The sequence below is a fragment of the Hippopotamus amphibius genome, chromosome 1 (genome assembly GCF_030028045.1).
Source record: "Hippopotamus amphibius kiboko isolate mHipAmp2 chromosome 1, mHipAmp2.hap2, whole genome shotgun sequence".
Taxonomy (NCBI): Eukaryota; Metazoa; Chordata; class Mammalia; order Artiodactyla; family Hippopotamidae; genus Hippopotamus; species Hippopotamus amphibius.
The window spans coordinates 38,710,570-38,728,770 of record NC_080186.1 but is presented as its reverse complement, the minus strand read 5'-3'; the positions used below and the strand labels follow the sequence as shown (position 1 = coordinate 38,728,770).

General features: G+C 46.0%; 1 pseudogene; it reads left to right on the top strand.

The window, feature by feature from the left end:
• Positions 1 to 5,154: 5,154 nt before the first annotated feature.
• LOC130837240 (cytochrome P450 4A11-like) lies at positions 5,155 to 18,201 on the top strand (annotated as a pseudogene).

Genomic DNA, 18,201 nt, shown 5'->3' with positions numbered 1-18,201 from the left:
AGGTCCTTTTTGAAGCTGGTATACCCTAAAACTTTTTGTACAACTGACATTAGGGATGTGATGGCTAATTAAATAAGAATAGCCAGTAACAAGTGATTCATAATGAACATATTGTTAAGAAGAAGAGTTGCACCTCTGAATATAAAGGTTTAAGTGTTATACAATTTCCAGGCTCTACTACCTTAACAAGCCCATTTGGGGGCAGAGCTAATGTTTATTATTTCCATTAAGATTACTTCATCTACCTAACATAAAGATGTTTTGAAATAATGGCTTTACTGCTGTTGGCCTAATTTTATACTAGAAGCCTGTCAGGAATGCTATGCCTGTGAGTGCTAGAATTCCAATATTTAGCAAAGTTGTAGTAAAAGGCAGGGCATTAAATAGTCCTTTCTTTCTTTCTTTCTTCCTTTCTTTCTTCCTTTCTTTCTTTCTTCCTTTCATTCTTTCTTTCTTTCTATCTTTCTTTTTTTGGAGATCATGGTCATCATTTAAATTACGAATAATGGATGCAGAGTCTAAGACTAATATTGCTTTAAAGATTGCTCATGTACAGACATTTTAAAATGCTGTGTGGTTGATACATGCCAAGAGTTAAAATTATTAAGACTAGTTGTCATGAAGTTGAGAAAGCAAGAAATTTTTCATTGAGGTATAATTGACATAAAACATTATATTATTTTCAGCTGTACAATATAATGATTCAATATTTCTATATATTGCAAAATGATCACCACAATAAATGTAGTTAACATTCATTGCCATATGCAGTTACAAAGACTTTTTCTTATGATGAGAACTTTAAGATCAACTTTCTTTGCACCTTTCAAATATGCAATACAATATTAATAACTATAGTCAACATGGTCTACTTACAGCCCCATAATTTACTTATTTTATAAGTGAGAGTTTGCACCTTTTGACTCAACCCATTTTGCCCACCCCACATCCTGCATCTCCGGCAACCAGCAATTTTTTCACTGTATCTATAAGCTCAACTGCATGATTTTTTTTTGTTAAGATTACACATATAAGTGAGATGATATAGCATTTGTCTTTCTCAGTCTGACGGATGTGAGTTAGCATAATGCCCTCAAATTTCATCCTTGTTGTCACAAATAACCTGATTTCCTTCCTTTTTCATGTCTGAATTGCATTCCAACAATATACATATAATGTTTTTATATACATTTATATATGTTATATATATTTACATATATATATAAAACATTTTTTTATCCATTCCTCCATCAACACTTTGGTTGTTTCCATATCTTGGCTATAGAAAATAATGCTGCCTTTAACATGCAGGTGCATATACCTTTTCAAGTTAGTGTTTTGGTTTTCTTCAGATAAATACCCAGAAGTGGAATTTTTGGATCACATGGTAGTTCTATTTTTAATTTTTTGAGGAACCTCCATACTGTTTCCACTGTGGTTGTACCAATTTAAATTCCCACACACAGGGCACAAATGTTGTCTTTTCTCCGCATCCTTGTTAACACATTTCTTGACTTTTTGGTAATAGGCATTCTAAGAGTTGTGAGGGGATAACTCTTTGTGGTTTTGATTTGCATTTCCCTGATGATTAGTGAGAGTGAGCACATTTTCATGTACCTGCTGGCCATCTACACGTTTTGTTTTGAAAACGCCTATTCAGATCCTCTGCCCATTTTTAATCAGGTATGTATTTTTGCTGAGTTTTATGAGTTCTTCATATGTTTTCTACACTGACCCTTTATTAGATATACGAGTTACAAATATTTTCTCGCTTTCGGTAGGTTGCATTCTCGTTTTGTTGATCACCTCCTTTGCTGTGCAGAAGTTTTTAGTTTGATTTATGTATTATATCCCACTAGTTTATTTTTGCCTTTGTTGCCTTTGCTTTTGCTGTCAGATCCAAAATAATGCCAAGACTGGTGTCAGGGAGTTTACCAATTGTGTTTATTTCTAAGGAGTTTTATGATATTTTGAACTTATGTTCAAGTCTCTAATCCATTTTCAGTTAAGTGTAAGATAGTGGTTCAATCTCATTCTTTTGCATGTGACTGTCCAGTTTTTCCCAACACCACTTCATAAAGAGACCGTTGTTTTCCCACTGTATATTTTTGGGTCTGTTGTCATAAATTAACTAACCATATATGTCTGGGTTTATTTCTGGGATCTCTATTCTGTTCCAGTGATCCATGTGTCTGTTTCCATGACCATACCATATTCTTTTGTTTACTATAGCTTTGTAGTATAATCTGAAGTCTGGGAGTATGATACCTCCAGATTTGTCCTTTTTTCTCAAGATTGCTTTGGTATTTGGGGTCTTTTGTGCTTACACCTTTGAAATTATTATTGAATTCAGTTTGCTAATATTTTCTTGAAGATTTTTGTGTCTATATTTATCAGAGATATTGGCCTGTGATTTTCTTTTCTTGTGGTATCCTTGTCTGCTTTTGATATCAGGGTAATGCGGGCCTCATAAAATGGCTTTGGGAGTGTTCTAGCCTCCTCTATTTGGAGCAAAGTTTGAAAAGGATTGATACTAATTCTTCTTCAAATGTTTGATGGAATTCACCAGTGAAGCTCTCTGATCCTAGACTTTTGTTTGTTGAAGGTTTGGATTACTGATTCAATCTCCTCACTAGTAATCAGTCAGTTAAGATTTTCTATTTTCTTCATGACTCAGTCTGGGTGGGTTGTATGTTTCTAGAAATTAATCCATTTCTTCAAGGTTATCAAATTTATTTGCATTTAATTGTTCATAGTAGTCTCTTATGTTCCTTTGTATTTCTGTGGTGTCCTTTGTAACATCTCCTGTGATTTTTGCTGGTGAGTCTGGCTAAAGTTTTGTCAGAAGAAAGCAACAATTTTTAAAATACCATTTTTTGCTGAAGAACAGATGGCAAGAAACAATGTATTAAAGGCCCCCAAGCAGAGTATAAAATCTTTAATTGAGACTAACCATATTTGGTGCAACTTCACGTTAAACATTAATTTGCACACCATACTAACACATCATACTTATTTACTGTTACTTCAGAAAAACTCATTTCACAATTAGTCCTTCTCTCAAAGTATAAGCTACATAAAGATACTTCCCATGAAGATTGAAGGCAAAATAATGTAGAAGATTGTACCAGAACATTAAAGAACAGATGGCTAATTGATTTCACTGAACACCAAAGCATCACACACTAACTTTAGAAAGGAAAATGTTGCCAAAACATGCTTCAGACACAAACTACTGAAGGAAATTCATGTGTCAGGAATTCTTTTCTTCCAGATTTTCTTGGAGAACAATAGGGCACTAAAAGGCCTGTCTCCCCATTTGTGTGTCTCACCATTTTCATGTGCAAAGTGTTCCCTCTGTAGCGTGCGTGGACAATTAAAATCCAGAGTTACATGCACGCACTGAGGCTGTAAAAATCCCAGAGTCGTTAGTGTTGTCTGAATGCAATGACCTCTGTGTTCTCATGGTTCTCAAGACATGTCAGGCCAATAAGATGGATGTGAAAACATATGAGAAGCATTGTAAATGCCCTGCTGAAAGGTCTTACACGTTGGGGAAAAACTGAAGAAATAACACATCATCTTCGGTGAGTAAGCAGTGTATTTAAGACTAATAGATCCCAAAAGATCTTTTGACTCATTCTTTCTCTTTTCGTAATATAGAGCATTCATTCAGGATCTAGAAATGCAGTATGAAAAAAAAATCTGCTGCATCTGTGTCTCTTTTTAAAACTGTCTTAACAGAAGTGATTTTGTGCAGTGACAATATATGTACCCATTCCTGTAGGTAACACAGTAGGGAGCACATCTTATTAACGTTGCTTGATTTCTTTACATTTTCATTTAAATATAGTATCTCTTAGTACTGGACGTAAAAGAGCTTAAAGTGTGCTGACAAATGCCTTAGAATTATGTTTGCATTTCTCTAAGAATACTGTCAAACAGATTGCATTAAAAAGCCTTTGCTTTAGGACACCTAAGTGCTTCTGCTGAGTGGTGCCTCTTGCTGAGCCCTCTCTTTCTAGGCAGGAGATGGACACTGGAGCATGCACTTGCTCCAAGAGAGACACTAGTCATCATTCACAGAAGCACTGACACCACATCTAACTGCCTGTCCACAATGACCAAGTGGAAGTCATCTTCTTCTTACACTGCCACTGCTGATTAGGATTTTCTTTCATGAAATTTTAGTTTGTCCTCTGTTCTTCAGCTTTTTTTTAATTCCTGCAAAAACACGCAGGAAAGACTTCATAAACAGCAAAAGATGCTGCACTTATAATATACCTAACAATATAAAGATTACAAGATTCTCAGCTAGCTATTTTATCTGGCCCAACAGAAAAACACAGTCACTGATTACTACACAAGAGGGTGAAAACAGTGACTCTGAAAGGAATCTTGCTTTAAGAATCTGTAAGCCTCAAAGGTGAAGAAAGCAAGATATCTGAATAAAATTTCTCTAAATGTTAATTACATAATCCCAAAGATTTTTTAAAACGAAGACTATCATATTTCAGTAGTAGCCATCCTTCACTACATTTCATACTTGTATTCTCTCATTTCTTAAGAAGGAAGATGGTATTCACACACACATATCAGTGCAAAGTTAAGGAAATATGTAAGCATCCATACCCTCAGTGTGCACTAACCTGCTGATTAGTTAAAAAAAAAGAGGGGGATGGAATTTTCAGTTGCATTGGACAAGTGAAAATGATTTCTGTGGTCATGCAGGGTAGACCATGCCTAGATGTACAATATCACAGTGTTAAATAAGATATCACAGCAATATGTTATTCAGGGAAGCTATACAAAACATTTAGTTTCCTGTTTTATTATGATTGGTTTAAAGCTTTTTTATACAGTAAGCATGTGGCAGTTTGCAGGATTCTGGTACAACTCAACCTCCCACTTCTATTTACAATTATTATCTTCTTTTTATATTACATTTTGTAACAAAAGAGAGATTGGTTTCAGTTTAAAAAAAAAACAAACAATACCAAGAAAACAACTACAACCCTGGAGGCCCAGGTCTGAGCTCTGCCCTCACCCTATCCCTCCCCCAGGTGAGTGGGGTGATCCTCCCTCACCAGGCTGGGTGCTCAGGGGAGGTCCACCACATTCAGGGACAGTCCGTGCTCCAGACGCCGCTGCACCATGAGCATCTCTGTGCTGAGCCCCACAAGAGACCTGGGCAGCATCTCAGGGCACCTGCAGGTGGCCACCCTACTCGGCCTGCTTCTGCTTCTGCTCAAGGCAGCAGAGCTCTACCTGCGCAGACAGTGGCTGCTCAAAGCCCTCCAGCAGTTCAAGTCTCCTCCTTCCCATTGGCTCTATGGGCACATGCGGGAGGTAGGATGGAACGGGACGGGGGAGGGGAGGGCAGGGAGGGCCAGGGCCCTCAGACCATGGCCCTGGTCAGCAAGTTCATGGGACACAGTCTTGCTGTGTGATAAGCACGTGGTCCCACAAAAGAACCCAGCTTAACTCTCAGGTCTTGGGTCCTCATCCCAGTCCAGGGAGCTCACTCCCTCCCAAGACCCTGTGTTGGTGTCCTCGGGTCTCTCACTCTGTCCTCAGGTAGATCTGCAGCCTGTCCTGGCAGCCCCGCACTTTGAGGGCAATGGCTGTTCCATCCTGAGTCTCCCTGTTCTCCAGGCTGAGCAGCTTCAGCTGTTCTCCCAAAACAGGCTGCTAGATGCTTCCCTGCCTCATCCCGCAATCCCATCCTCTCTGCATGCCTAGCCCTCAGCTTGCCTGGGAGCACAGACATCGGTCTAATGGATGGTGTCCTGTGGGTGCACTGTCCATGGAGATGACAGACAGGAATCTCAGAATGTGTCAGGTCACAGGAAAAGAGGCCCACCTGCTGGATGGGGAATCATGGCAGCTGCAGGCACATACTGGCTCGGTTTGTAATGAGTAAGGGATTTTCCAGTCTCGTGATTTCAGTGGTTAAACCCTGACCAGTTGCTGACACATATGAGCCAGGTTCCCAAGATGGCGCCAGGTAAGGGGAACTGACATCTGAGTTGCACCATCAGCAGGGTGAGGTCGCTGCCCGGTGTCCTCACTCACTGGACTATGAGCTCTTGGAGTTAATGTGTAATCCCCCTCACCCCCAGCACCCAGCAAGCAACCTGCACAGAGGGAGGTCATTCCAATGAGAGGAGGGATGGGAAGGAGGGGAAGGAGCAGCGTGCAGGCGGGGGAGGGGCAGCACCTCCCCACCCAGCTCTGGCAGCACTAGCCTGGGGGCGTGGGGGCTCACAGGAAAGTCAGGGGCCACATGGACAGGGGCTCACCAAGGCTTTGTGGGCTGAACAAATGTCAGGAGAAAGTCAGGGGTTGGGGAGAGCTGAGGCCCCTCTTTCTCTGAATCATGATTCAAGTATCATGATTCAAGTATCATGATTCAAGCCAAAGACAGGAACCGGAAACAGCCAGGGCCCCATGTGGGCTGGTCCAGTACCTCTCTCCCCTCTCCTTCCTACACTCCTGCACCCCAGGTTACTAAGGGTCCTCCCCACCTGCTGGGCCTTCAGGCCTCCTAGTCTCCTGCACGCCAGGTTATAGAGGGTCCTTCCCGCCTGCCTGGGCATTGCAGCCTCTGGTACTCTGCGCTTATGTGCCCTGTACCTACAATGACCTTGTCCCTCCTATGTCTGTCTTCCAAGGCCCAATCCCAACCACCTCTCCCAACATGTCTTTCTGGGTCTCCCAGGAGCCGAGGGCACAACTCCTTTTCCCTTAGATGTCCTTTTCAAAAGGCAGTGCTAACCAGATTCAGCTATTTTTTCTGCAGCGTCATAGCTGTGAGCTCCTTCTGGGAGAGCCTGTCTCTGGTGGATCTTTGTGACCCGAAAGCATCTGGATAAATGATGATTCGATGAATGAGCAAGTACATGACCAAGAGCTTTCTAACGTCAAGGTTGGAGTCAGGGCGCCATCCCCAAAGCTTCCCCAGAGGTTGGGTCTTCCCTCCATCACACATTCATGACCCCCTACAACCGTCAGGGCCTCTTAATCCCTCTGTCTCCTCTGCTAATCCAGAGGCTCCAAACAGACAAGCATCTAGAGCCACATCCTAATTCAGGGCCTTTAAACCAGTGCCTGGCACATAGGAAATGCTCAATAAATATGTGCTGGGGGGAGGAAGCTGTCCCACAATAGGCAAGGTGCCTCCGAGCTGGTGAGTCTTGATGGTAGAAGGATGCAGGCAGAGATTAGGTACCAGTGTGGCAGGAGTTGCTTTGAGGTACACAGAAGCCATTGAATTAAAGAAGAGTTGGCTGCATGGAGCATGCCTTGGACCAAATGTTGAGGAGAAATCCAGAGGTGGTGAGAAAAGCTGCGTCTCCAAGCAGAGGAGAGGCAGTCGCTCTGTGGCAGAGAGGACGGGCACACCAGGTAGAGGGAAGAACATGGGCAAAGGCCCAGGAGTGTTAGCAGGTGGAGCCCCTGCTAGGGGCACGGGCAGCCACATCCTGGGGGGCAGAGCAACGGGTCCTGTGGAGTTGCCAGCCAGGCAGGAGGCAAGAAGACAGAAGGTGAAGCCAGAGCGCAAAGGCCTTTGTGGTCCACACTGAGGAGTTTCAAAAGCTTCCTCTAGGTGGTGGGAAGTGCATAAAGTTCCTGGATATTGGTAAAGGAAAGTGACAGAAAAAAATCCACATATCAAATCTTAGTTCAGTACTATTTTCATATATATACATCCACAATGTGTCCTACAACAGTGTACACACTCAATATTTAAAATAATATTATACACACAGAATTTAGTATTTAATTTCTTTCACGTAGCCATATACATCCCAAACAATCTTTCAAAATAACAACCATTTCTATGCATGCTGGGATAGTATTCAAAATATATTACAGCAGAAAGAGAAATTACGGAAACTTTCCCATTTACCATTGCAACAAAAAGAATAAAATACCTAGGAATAAACCTGCCTAAGAAGGCAAAAGATCTGTATGCAGAAAATTTTAAGACATTGATGAAAGAAATCAAAGATGACACAAACAGATGGAGGGACATACCATGTTCCTGGATTGGAAGAATCAACATCGTGAAAATGACTGTACTACCCAAAGCAATTTACAGATTCAATGCAAACCCAATCAAATTACCAATGGCATTTTTCACAGAACTAGAGCAAGAAATCTTACAATTTGTATGGAGACGCAAAAGACCCCGAATAGCCAAAGCAATCTTGAGAAGGAAAAATGGAGTTGGTGGAATCAGGCTTCCTGACTTCAAACTATAGTACAGGGCCATAGTGATCAAGACAGTATGGTACTGGCACAAAAATAGAAAGGAAGATCAATGGAACAGAATAGAGAACTCAGAGGTAAGCCCAAACACATATGGGCACCTTATCTTTGACAAAGGAGGCACGAATATACAATGGAAAAAAGACAGCCTCTTCAATAAGTAGTGCTGGGAACATTGGACAGCGACATGTCAAAGAATGAAATTAGAACACTTCCTAACACCACACACAAAAATAAACTCCAAATGGATTAAAGACTTAAATGTAAGGCCAGACACTATAAAACTCCTAGAGGAAAACATAGGCAGAACACTCTATGACATACATCAAAGCAACATCCTTTTTGACCCACCTCCTAGAATCAGGGAAATAAAATCAAGAATAAATGAAGGGGACCTCATGAAACTTAAAAGCTTTTGCACAGCAAAGGAAACCATAAACAAGACTAAAAGGCAACCCTCAGAATGGGAAAAAATAATTGCCTATGAAACAACGGACAAAGGATTATCCTCCAAAATAGACAAGCAGCTCATGAAGCTTAATACCAAAAAAGCAAATAACCCAATCCACAAATGGGCAGAAGACCTAAATAGACATTTCTCCAAAGAAGACATACAGATGGCCAACAAACACATGAAAAGATGCTCAACATCACTCATCATCAGAGAAATGCATGGCAAAGCCACAATGAGGTATCACCTCACACCCATCAGAATGGCCATCATCACAAAATCTGGAAACAACAAATGTTAGAGAGGGTGTGGAGAAAAGGGAACTCTCCTGCACAGTGAATGTAAGTTGGTACAGCCACTATGGAAAACAATTTGGAGGTTCCTTAAAAAACTACAAATAGAACTACCATATGATCCAGTAATCCCACTACTGGGCATATACCCAAAGAAAATCATAATCCCAAAAGAAACATGTACCATAATGTTTATTGCAGCACTATTTCCAATAGCCAGGACATGGAAGCAACCTAAATGCCCATCAACAAACGAATGGATAAAGAAGAGGTGGCATATATATGCAATGGAATATTACTCAGCTATAAAAAGGGATGAGATGGAGCTATATGTCATGAGGTGGATAGACCTAGAGTCTGTCATACAGAGTGAAGTAAGTCAGAAAGAGAAGGACAAATATTGTATGCTAACTCACATATACGGAATCTAAAAATGGTAGTGATGAACTCAGTGACAAGAACAAGGACGCAGGTACAGAGAATGGACTGGAGAACTCGAGGTTTGGAAGGGGGCGGGGGGTGAAGGGGAAGCTGAGAAGAAGCGAGATAGTAGCACAGACATATATATACTACCAACTGTAAAATAGATAGCCAGTGGGAAGTTGTTGTATAACAAAGGGAGTTCAACTCGAGGATGGAAGATGCCTTAGAGGACTGGGACGGGGAGGGTAGGTGGGACTCGAGGGAGGGTGGAGGGGGAAGTCAAGGGAGGGAGGGAATACGGGAATATGTGTATAAAAACAGATGATTGAACTTGGTGTACCCCCCCCCCAAAAAAAAATAAATAAATAAATGAAACTGAAAACAAAAAAGAAAACAGAAAAAAAAAAATTACAACCAGTATGGCAAAAGGAAATTAGTATATACATTTGTTTTTAGAAATAAACTATTTCTTTCTTTAAATAATAAAATTCTATGACAGAACTGCATACCAAGTAATAAGAATTACCATAAGTGGCTCATGCAAATGTGGTTCGAATGACCTCCAAAAGGCTGTACACCAGGGGGTCTATCCATCATGTATATTTCTGTAGGCAGTTGCTAGTGCTGGCCCATAGCTGTACCTGACAATGGCACAGAATCTGGTTTTGGGACAAAGGTGGACAGCCAGCAAGTCCGCCTCCAAGCCCAGGCCATAAGCAATAGATCTAAACTCTTAGTTCTGCTGAGAGATCCAGAGGGACCTCCTTGTACCCATCCTGCTCTTCACCCCCACTCCAGCACTGGAACTCAGAGAAGGGTTCTATCGATGTATCTTTCCCTTGGTGACAGTTCCAAGAGGAGAGCGAGCTGCAAGCCCTACTGAAACAGGGTAGAGAAATACCCGACTGCCTGTGCTTGCCAGCTGTTCGGGACAAAAGCCGGCGTATTGGTCTACGACCCTGACTACATGAAGCTCGTCCTGGGCAGATCAGGTGACAGTGAAACCCACATGCCAGCAGGAGAAACTCTTCCCTCTTGGGTACATGCCCCTGGGTCTGTGCCATTCCAGAAGAGACTGGCACTTCAGCCAGGAATACCTGACTCTCTACCAACCATCCTTGCAGCCCGCAAGACAGCCTAGGGTCGATATTCTCTATTTATAGTGAATGCTTACACACCTGGGTGGGGCTGATTTCACTCTTCTTCCTTTCTTTCTTTTTAAAACACAACTCAGAGGATGCCATTCTGGGAGACACTTCCCTGTCCACACTGATGTAGCTTTGGCACCTCTCACTGTTGCCTGTCGTGGGGCTTGAAATGGCCAAACCACCACAAATTGTAGGAAAACCACAGGCTTCTGTCTTATTCTATGGCACTGAACAGAACTTAGGTTTCATGCCGATTCACCATCTTAGTCCTGTGGGTGTTCTGCTGCTAGGACACCGAGTCTGCCTGCCTGGGCCCACAGGTGACGGTCAGGACAGAGAGTCTCAGGGCTGGGAACCCAGGGGGAGGCGGCTTAAGACAGACTGTCAGTTGCAGCCCATGGTCTGGACCACTGCTGCTCTGCAGGGCGCCTGCCTTCTTCACTCCCCTCCACCTTCCTTCCTTGCCTTTCAGATCCAAAGTCTTATTGTGCCTACAGATGCCTGATTCCCTGCATTGGCAAGTACATTTAAACACAACTGTGGTCCACCCTCCAGTTAGGTTTACCAAGACCTGCCCCTTTGCCTAACGGAGAACAACAGGGGTCAGGCACCCTGTCACCACCCGCATCTCTGCTGCAAACCTCATTTCTCTTCTTCTAATAATGGCCTCATCTTTGTAATGTGCTGAGGCTGTCCTGTTGCTCAGCCTCTTCTTCACCCCTTCTCAGTGCTCTGTGAAATTCTCAGACTGATTTTAGTCAAGTCCTTCTATCAGCTGCCTCCCTATTATTTTCCAACCTTAATCTCAGAGCTGTCATAATCACATCCTACGGACCATCCATTTTGGAAATTCACATCCTTGAACTGTCCTGGCCATTCCTGTCTTTGTCCATGATGTGCCTTCTTCTGACACCCTTGGCTCCTCCCAAGTTGTCCCCAGTCATCCTCTAATCCAGTCTGCTCGACCCACACACACCCCCATCTGCAGTCCAGGGAATGGTGTGCTCGTGGTGGAGGGGCAGACGTGGTTCCAGCACCGGCGGATGCCGATCCCAGCCTTCCACTAGGACATCCTGAAGCCCTACGTGCGTCTCATGGCTGACTCTGTGCGCGTGATGCTGGTGAGTCCATCCCTCATCACCTGTACCCACTCACATCCAACACAGCTGACAAAGTCCACTTGCAGAAACATGTGCCCTCAGACATCCATCAGATACAGACAACCCAGCATGATGCATTCCGAACTTACTATGAGACAGAGGTGCCTAAAACAGGATGGCACAGAGGAGGACGCAGGCACCAGCTTGAATGCACAATGTGCCCCTCACCAAGGGAAAGCCGGGCCGTGGTGTTTTCAGGGTTCACTCTCCTATCATCTAGACGTCTTCACACAGCGCACTAGAGCAAGGCTCATTCCCCTGCACAGCAGCACAAGCTGCCCCTGGCTGGCCTGGGCAACGGCAGCTTCAGTAGCAGACTGGACATCCCAGGATGGCACTCAGGTGGGCTCTGGCCTGGGGTCCAGAGCTTCTGCATGGAACTGAGACACTCATGGCAGAAAATGAGGCCAGGTCTACATTCACAGACCAGGTCTTCAGAAACATCACCTTCAAACCGCACTGGGAACCAGCTGGTCTCAGCTAACACTGGATGAATGAAAGGAATTGAAGACCCTCATGCCCCTTCATGGCAGCACCAGCAAAGCTCCTTCAGCTTCTCTGGCCTTGAAATATTTGCCTTCTAGTGTTGGCCACCACCTGTCCAGCTACAATCTCAGGACACAAAGGATTCCCCCTTTGTCCCCTGTAAAACTATGCTTTCTGGTCTGCCACAAGGTGATGAGCATCATAAATTGTTCCTAAAATTCAGAACTAATTCAGAATATTTTGAGACAACATGGGTAATTGTATAATAAAAGATTCTGAGAAAATGGGCATCACATTACACATGTGCTAGAGCTTTAAACTAGGTGGAAATTGAGGAAATGTCATCCAAGGATTTAGAGAGACAGAGGCAAAGAGAGCCTGGCCTTGTCAGCACAGGCCTTCTGAAGAAGCAGAGCAGGGTCAATGTCCCCCTCCCACCACAGGACAAGTGGGAGGAGCTCATCGGCCAGGATGCACATCTGGAGATCTTTGAACACATCTCCTTGATAACGCTGGAAGCCATCATGAAGTGCGCCTTCAGCCACCGGGGCAGCATCCAGACAGACAGGTCAGTGACAACCCTTCAAGGGCAGGGTCCTGATCTCACCAGCTGTGGAGGACTCCCCTGAGAGGCAGGTAGGTCAGCAAGGATGCTATTCAGCGCAAATGGCAACATTATGCAGAGAGCCATGGACCACAGTCAAACTCCACCCAGACCAACCTTGCCTCAGTCACAGGTCCCTGATTCCTGCACAGGGACAAGCCTGGCTGCTCAGGCCACTGGTAAAGCACTGAGGGTCTCCAGGGCTGTAGGGCAGAAATGACAAAGCCTCAGTGCGGCCTGTCCCCACTGACTGAGGAATCCCCACCCAGAGACCCACTCTGTCTCCAGGTCAGAGCCTCCCTCCACGCCAGTCTCTTCTGCATCCTCTCCCTTCAGGAACTCCCAGTCCTACATCCAGTCCATCAGGGACCTGAGAAATCTGATTTTTTTCCATGTGAGGAATATCTTCCACCAGAAAGTTATCACTTACAGGCTGACTCCTGATGGGCGCTGAAGCCACTGGGCCTGCCAGCTCACCCATCTAGGCATATGTTCTGCTCTTCCTTCTGGGCTGCTCCCCCCTCCCCCCCATCACCAGGCACATGTGAAAGGGCCTGGCCTGGACCCCTCAGGCAGAGCCCAGTCTCCTGCTTCCTCTACAGGAGCTGGCATACACACCCACGCTGAGTGTTTCCCTGGGGCAGGGGTTGGGAACCGAGATGTTGTGGGGATCAGGTGATGTGCAGGGAGGTACATGTGTCACCACGTTGGTGATGAGTGAATGAGGCCCCCTCCCAGCAGCATTCAGGCAGAGCCTCCCCGGGCTGTGCTATTGAGGGGATGCCCGACCTGCCTCAGATGATGCTGGAGCTCTCAGCCCCGCCATGCACACCCAAGCCCACTCTTGTCCACATCCACCTGGAACCCAGATTGGGCCTGAGGGGCAGATGGGGTTACACTGGGAGAGGGATCAGGGCCCCCAGAGGTCTCAGTTCTGCTGGGAACCACTGTTCTGTGATAGATGCAGTGATCCGGCTGAGGAAGGCTCACCTGCAGAAGCAGGGAGAGCTGGAGAAGGTGAGGAGCGAGAGGCACTTGGATTTCCTGGACATCCTCCTCTTTGCCACAGTGAATATGGGCAGGAGAGGCCTGCGGCTTTTGCCAGAAACGCAGAGGAAGGGCCAACCCTGCACTCTTGCCCTGCCTCTGCAAATGGAGAATGGGAGCATCTTGTCTGACACAGAACTCCGTGCCAAATTGGACACATATTTATGTTTGGAGGCCATGAAACCACAGCCATTGGCATCTCCTGGACCCTCTATGCTCTGGCCTCCCACCCTCAGCATCAGCAGAGGTGCCAGGAAGTCATCCAGATCCTCCTGGGGGATGGTACCTCCATCACCAGGTGAGTGCACATGCAATAGGACAGACTTGACACTCAGCTGGGGGAGAACCCCTGGTTGTCTGGCCCTGCCCTGCCCATCCTATGTTAGGATGGACTTCATTTCAGGGGCCACCTGGATCAGATGTCCTACACCACCATGTGCATCAAGGAGGCACTGTGACTCTATCCGCCAGTGCCGTTCATGGGCAGAGAGCTCAGCAAGCCCATCACCTTCCCTGATGGACGCTCCTCACCTGCAGGTATGAACTTGACCGCTGCCACTAACCTGAACTCTCTACGAGACCACATGGGAGATCAAAAATACAAACGTGCTTTCCCAGTTCCGGGATGGCATGGAGATTATTTCTGCCTGAAGATCATTAATATTGACTCTGTGGTTTGGATGACTTTTTTAAAATGCTTGACCCAGAACTTGAACCAACAAAATCTCAAAAAGCAAATGCTAGTCCCTAAATGTAGTCTTGTAATGGTGGGCTAACGCTCTGATTCCTTGAGGTGTGAAATCTTAAGAGGGAAGCAGACAGAAGCAGGGGGAGATCTTCTTCTTCCCATAGTGGGTCTCATTGAATGAGGGAGCTCAGGGAATCCACTGTCGTCGGTCAGGTGGCCCAACCTGTGAGGGGCCCTCATGTGGATGCCAGAGAGCAGCTGATGCCCAGGTCGGAGAGCCCTGTCATGCTTGGAGGCCACCCACGGGCTCACCTCCCAGTGGGTGTGAATCCCAGCCCGGCCACCTCCTAACTGTGGGATCATGGTCATGCCCTTTAACATCTCAGAGGCTCAGGTGCCCCATCTGCACAAGGGGATGTGAGTGCCTTCCTTGAGGGCTGCTCTGAGGATTGAATGAGTTAATGCACCTCCCCCAAGGGCTCATGATGACACTTGATAAATGTGACTTGTCACGTGAGGTGCTCTCAAATGTAAGCCTCCAATTCCTTTTACTTTTCAATCCTGGGCCATGGTTCCCTACTCCTAACCAGTGCTCATGTGCTTTGTCACACCCAGCCCACCTGTCATGCAAGAGCATCGTTGCATTCAGAGTGATGGAGGCTGGCTCTCATGGTGGCTCCCAGCCTTTTGTGCTGCACATGCCCCCTGCTGCTCTGGGTACCATCCGTCTTCCCTCTCTCCTCCATCCCCCACAGGAATCACAGTCTCCCTCTCCTTTTATGGGCTTCATCACAACCTGAAGGTGTGGCTGAACCCAGAGGTATGGTGGCTGTGGGAGGAGGGAATGGGATGCTCTCTCCAGACCAACACCTCTTCTTGCTCCCCCATCTGGGATTCTTGTTCCCTTTTGCATTGCTGAGAGGAGTGTGACCCCACGTGTCCCGGCCGTGGTGTTCTCTCTGCAGGTGTTTGACCCATCCCGGTTTGCACTGGGGTCTTCTCAACACAGTCATGCTCTGCTGGCCTTCTCAGGAGGATCCAGGCGAGGCTTTCTGCACTTGGGAGAGCCGGGTGTCACTGGGTGCTTCCTGATGTGTCTGACTGTGTACATTCCTATGTGGTATATGCACTACGACCTTGTATGTTAATGTGTTGAGAAGGAGGCATGGGTCTCCATGCTTATGAAGACCTTGAGGGCACGGCACAGAGACCTTGACCTCCTGACTTCCACAACCGCCAGCCACTTTTTCCTGTTGGTGGCCGCCCTGACGTTTCTGGGGTTTTCCTCCCTTAAGGTGTCTGACATTTCATCTTTAGAATTTTTATGAAAACTAAGCTTCAGATGTTTGCTTTTCACAATCATCAGTCATCATAAAAGGTAGTTTTCTCTCTACACACATTCTTAGTCAAGCCCGCTGCCTTTTCTACTTAATTCACCAACCAGCCTCCCTGATACACCTCCTGTATCAGTGGTGTTTACATGGGTTTGGATTTCCAGCTGCCTCCTTTGTCCTGATGGTTCAAGCCATGTATGTGATCAGTTGCCATGGCCGTAGAGAAAAATCCATGCCATGTATGTGTTCCCTATTTCTGTAGTCAATGCCACCAAAGTGTAGACTGCATTTTCATATAAATATGACACCTTCCAGTTGACAAAATTCTTTATGTATAGCAGGGATTATATGCCATAGTCCCAGAATCTACAGAGTGTACTTGGGGAAAAAACTAACAAACAAACAAAAAAGAACATGACGTGGAGGACAATCAATTGCTTTTCAGAGAAAATCCACACTTTTGTATTTGACACGTGCATTTGAAAAATTCCTGGAAGGAAAAGCACCCTAGAAATAGCTGTTGACTTGGATGATACACCCCAAAATGACTTCTATGAAAATCTCAAAGACTACAGATCCCCCTCTGAAAGAGTAAGTCCCATAATTTTGTAACTTTTTAGTAGAAACAAGGAGAAGCAAGTTTTTTTCATAAATCCATACTTTTGTGAAGTTTTCAGTTGGTGAATTAACCTTCACAGAACACGTCTGATGCAAAACCTGCTCAGAATTGGCTCTAGGATGTGTAGGGTCCATCCTTCCTTGTAGACATGGGCTGCACGTCATGCAGCTGCCACTAGAGGACAGGGGGACCAGGTGGCTCAATTCATAGGTCAGAATTAACACTTAATTCCATCTGGGTTTTTTTTTCTCAATTCAATTAACTTTATTTAACTCTAAAACCATTTATTAAGCCTGTCTCTGTGTGCCAAGTCATGTACTAGGAGATGAGAACACGGAGATGAAAGACACTCCCTGCTTCCAGGAGTTCACAGCCAAAAAACAGCAAGCTCTTTTCAAGACAGACATGTGACGTTTCCATGTGTAGTGGTCAGTAGGTTTGCCTTACAAGACAGACATCAAACGTTCATCATCTCTTTCACTCACTCATTCTTTCATTGAGCAGACTGTTGAACATTCCATGTTTCTGACAGTGCCCTGCTCAGGGGACCATGATGTATCTTGAGTAACACTAATGGTGTCTTGGGGGTCCAGGGAGGAAGAAGTGCAGCTGGCAGAGGCGGAGCGACCTGGTGAGCATGTGGCTGGCAGAGGTGGGGGAAGGGGCCCTCAGCAGGAGCTGAGTGAGGAAGAGGAGCTGGACGGGTGCGTGGTGAGTGAGGAACAACCCAGAGAGGGCAACGATGCCAGCTGAGGCACTGGGACATGTCCTCCCTGCGGTAAAGGGCAGAGCAGGCCTGGAGCTGCATGGCTTCAGTACAGGGAGGGGAGGCAGGGTGACTGAAAAGGCCAGTGAGGAGCCCCAGGGATGGGAGGAGGGTGGTCTCTGGAGTAGAACAGAAAGGATCCAGAGGCAGCTTGACTGAAGGGCTGAGGGGAGACAGGAGTTTGGACCCTTCATTGGGAGGCAAATGGTCCAGCAGATTGAGGGTCACTAACCCGTGGCCCCTCCAGGAAGCCTCCCTGTCGCCATCCTGACTTCCTTACACAACTCTGTCTTGTCCTCTCTGGGGATTGGTGTCCCCGTGTTTCTCCACAGATGACTGGGACCCGAGAGTGACCCAGCCCGCCCCCTACAGTGCCCTGACCTGGCCTGAAACCAGAAACTGCCTGTGGATGAGTGAACAAAGGGCTAATTCACATTTACTGCTTCACTTGACTCTTTGGCATAGAGCACTGACCCTCCCCAAGAGGATTTGGTGCTGCTGAGAGCAGAGGCAGGAGTTAGGAGCTAGTGTGCAGAGAGGTGGGCTTGTAAAGGTCGGGGGAGCGTGTCCACCAAGACACGCGTTGGGTGGGTGGCACGTTCAGAGAGGCATGTAAGGCAGGGATCTGGTCTGGGGCACGTGGAGGAGAGCCCTGGATGCCCTGTGCCTGGTTACAAGCCCCACTCACTTCCTTTTCCCTCCCGGACCCAGGAACTGCATCGGGAAGCCGTTTGCCATGAACGAGGTGAAGGTGGCCATGGCCCTGAACTTGCTTCATTTTGAGCTCACACTGGATCCCTCCAGGGTCCCGGTTCCCATTCCAAGAGTTGTGTTGAAGTCCCAAAATGGGATCCACTTGCAGCTCAAGAAGCTCCTGTAATCCTTGTGGGGACGAGGACAAGCTCTGA